Source organism: Crocodylus siamensis, chromosome 7 (assembly GCF_052110815.1).
Source record: "Crocodylus siamensis isolate JL-2025a chromosome 7, ASM5211081v1, whole genome shotgun sequence".
NCBI classification, from domain to species: domain Eukaryota; kingdom Metazoa; phylum Chordata; order Crocodylia; family Crocodylidae; genus Crocodylus; species Crocodylus siamensis.
In genome coordinates this window covers 53,769,163-53,772,100 of record NC_143401.1, presented here as the reverse complement: position 1 = coordinate 53,772,100, position 2,938 = coordinate 53,769,163, and positions in this window count along the sequence as shown.

Below are 2,938 nucleotides of genomic sequence, written 5' to 3'. Positions count from 1 at the left end.
GACCCCCAGAGAGGGAGGGAGGGCTAGGACTGTTGGGTAGGGAGTGAGGAGCACCAGCAGGACCAGGGACTGTGGCTTGGGAGTGAGGGGCCTGGGCCTGCATCTTGGTGAGCTAAGGGGGTGAGGAGGGCTCTCCACCAATTACATCCTTTGGGATCTGTCATTAAGAGCAGAAACAGTTTATTGCAACGTGGTCAATCCCTGTCAAATAGCACAGGAGCTGGCTGTACTGATAGATGCTGTGAGTTCTAGTATCGTTGATATTGCAGGTTTGGGTAGGTTTTTACGCATTCTCTTTGAAGGCAACATGAGTTCAGTCCATGTACAACAGGATTAGGCTGTACTTCAAAGAATGTGTTGCATTATTTTTCCAGAATAGCAAAAACAGCACTCAGCTTTTATTTTTCCTGTATTTCAGATGACTAACCTTCCTAGGCTTGTTATCACAATCCTTAGAGTGAGTGGCTTATTGTAACACTGTTCAACATTTAACCAGGCTTGTAATAAATAAATACCCAGATCTTCCAGCACTCGTCCTTAATACATCGCAAAACAGTTGACAAGACAGCAAATATCACTATCCCCTTTTTATATTAAGATTTCAGTTCTGGGAGGGTAATCACAATCGACTAAGAGGTTTAGATTTCTGGGAAGAATTTGGAGGGAAGTTTTGTAGAAATCATAACACGTCTCTGTAGGTAAACCATGAGGATACAGCCCATATAAAGTTACCTTTGTAACTGACAAAACACTGATATGATAACCTCCACCATACACAAATAATAGAAAGCTAACAATGTGTGGGCGTGTACTAATAAGAGTAAGCATATTAGGTGCTTAGTGGGAGGAAGTGTTGACACAAGGCTGGTTGCAATCAGATTAAAAATCTATATAATGGAACATATATGTGGGTGGGATAGTTTAAAAGGAACCTTTTCTTGCTGGGTTGAAAAGACACACCCTCCTCACTGGAGTTCTAGGTAGTCCATATGGATTTAGTTTCAGCTTTGAAATATTCACAAATACACATTATTTTACTAGAATCTCTTATACTCTGCAAACCCTAGCTATGCTTAACATAAGCCTTTTCTTTGTGAGGTCAAATAATCCAGATGACAGTCATTTATCCAAGTGAGCAGTTATCTTGTGAAAAATCAGGAAAGACAACAGTTTCTAGTATCTGATGAATCACTGACTTCAGGAACAGCATAGATTGGCCCATGGTGATCACCATTTATACACGTTGTGCCTTTGGTTTCTATATTTTATATCAAGTAATCATTGGATAAAATGATAATCCATGGAAAAAGGCCTGGAAGTCAGGATTACACAAAATGGACACCAAGAAATCAAGCACCTCACTGGTTTTGTGCTTCCTCTGACCATGTTTTAAAGGAAGTGGTAACTACCACTGCTTTTTATATGGAGCCCAATCCTGTAGGCATGCATTAGGCATGCTCTCCAAACACCAGATCAAGCCCATTTGGGGATCTGGACAAAGGAATGCATAGTTTATAGAGCTCAGTACAGTGTAAGTATAAGACTGTCATCAAGCTAACTCTTACGTTAGGTAGTTTGTTTGAGCATGCATGGAAGCAGAACTTCAGATGTCCTGGGAACTTCAAGGTCAAGAACAGAGGCATTTATATAAGGAATGTAGGCACCTCCAGTGTTAGACAAGAACCTAGCGGGGATATTCAGGATCACATTATTAAAATTATTTCTGAGTGACTGCCCAACTCCCACTTTAGGTGCATAACACTTCTTTTGGATCTGGTCCTACATTTCTTCAACATTGCTAAGATAACAGCACATTTTTTGCAGTGCTCACAGGTGCCCCAGAATCAAGAACTATATTGTCTCAGTAATGTTAAAGAATAAATAATCCCAAAGTAGTTTTTTAGAAACTGCTACAAGTTAAAAGTATTATAGCTCCATGTTAGGCTTTCAATAGGAATAAAATAGAGTATTTTAATTCAAATGCTGTCAACCCCCACAAATTGTGGCAGAGTACACAGATAGACTGCCGTTCTAAAACTGTGTTGAATTAATTCCCTGAAGTAATAAGTTTCTCTTTTGCTGTAAAGTGGATCTTTTGTATGTCATGTTTCATATGTTTTTACTTTGTTTGTTTCCATTTTTAACAGGGGCATTCCGCAGGCCCATTTCTGTATTCTTTACTCAATGAAATATCTAGTGAAGTCAGTATGAGTTTTGGAAGCCCATGGCCAAATGATTAATAAACTCGATGAAATCAGCTACGTTCTGCATTTTAGGATATAAATCCTCACAGCAATAGATTTATCTCAGGTAAGTTCAGGAACTAAAAAAAAAAAATTTAAACACCACCTTACGAAATTTCCCTTAACATTAAATTACTTGCTTATCTTTTATGTGCAACAGACTCCACCTCCTTTCAAAGGCACTTTAAGCCCATGTGGGAAATTTATACCAGTTTGGCTGCTGGCTTACATTTAACAGTTATTCAGGCAGAGATGACAAAATACCATTAGTCCTACTGCAGAGACTTCTTGTTTCTATCACTTTGTAATATCCAGGATTCTCTTTTCAAATCCAGAAGGATTTCATTTGGATTAAAAATGCTGATGACAAGATATTTACTCTTTTTCATACCTGAAAATCTAAAGGAAGAATTTCACAGATATGGAGTTATTAAAAAAGGGCTAAAACTAATTAACTTACTTTTTTTCCCCTCCAATATATAAGTCAAGAAGCTGGGCTAAAGAGGCACTTCATGTAGAACATCTTCTCTTGGAACTACATTACACAACTTGAAAACCAGGACAGCATTTAATTCCCCCCCCCTTTTTTTTTAATTACAGTTTATACCTAAATAGAGGATTGATAATACCAATGTCTGTTGCAAGAAAAATCATCAGATGCCAAACTGGTTTTCTATGATAAAATGAAAAGAGAA